Below are 924 nucleotides of genomic sequence, written 5' to 3' on the forward strand. Positions count from 1 at the left end.
TGCCGTGGCACGCGTGGCGCTGCCGTGGCACCCGAACCCTGGCACGCGGGGCACTGCTATGGCACCCCAAACCCGGCCCCAGGACACGAGGCATCACCCCAGCGCTCCGACCCCAATCCTGGCACAGCAGCACCAGCACGGCACCACGATCCCGGGACACGAAGCACCGCCGCGGCACCCCAGCCTGGCACGTGTGGCGCTGCCGGGGCACCCCGACCGCAGGACGTGTGGCAGCGCCTTGGCATCCGAACAACTCCGGGACTCCAGCACAGCACTCCAGCTCTGGCACACGAAGCACCACCATGGCAGCCCCGATCCCCACCCCGGCGCAGGAGCCAGCACCGCGGCCCTTCCCGGATTTCCAGCAGCGGGAAATAAAGAGAGACCTGTGGGAACACTGTGTGTGACAAGGGACGTCTTGGGGGACGGGGAAAACCCCATGGGGGTAAAGGACAGCTTGGGGGACACTTTGGGGGACAAGGGGTGCCTTTGGGGACAGCGAGTACCTTCGGAGAGAAGGGATACCTTGAGGGATGTCTTGGTGGAACAGGGGACATCTTGGGGGCACCTTTGAGGGTAAGGGGGCACCTTGAGGGAGCTGGGGACACGCTGGGGGACAACGGAGATCTTGGGGGAGAGGGGAAATCTTTGGGGACAGGCGACATTCGGGGGGGACAGGGCCCGTGCCCTCAGCCAAGATGGCGGCGGTTCCCCTTTCCCGCTGCCCTCACCCAAGATGGCGGCGGTTCCCCTTCCTCACTGCCCTCACTCAAGATGGCGGCGGTTCCCCTTCCTCACTGCCCTCACTCAAGATGGCGGCGGCTCCCCTTCCTCACTGCCCTCACTCAAGATGGCGGCGGTTCCCCGTTCACCTGCCCGTGCCCTTACCCAAGATGGCGGCGGCCCGGGGGGCGGCACCGCGGT

Source organism: Corvus brachyrhynchos, unplaced genomic scaffold (genome assembly GCF_000691975.1).
Source record: "Corvus brachyrhynchos isolate BGI_N302 unplaced genomic scaffold, ASM69197v1 scaffold166, whole genome shotgun sequence".
Lineage (NCBI taxonomy): Eukaryota > Metazoa > Chordata > Aves > Passeriformes > Corvidae > Corvus > Corvus brachyrhynchos.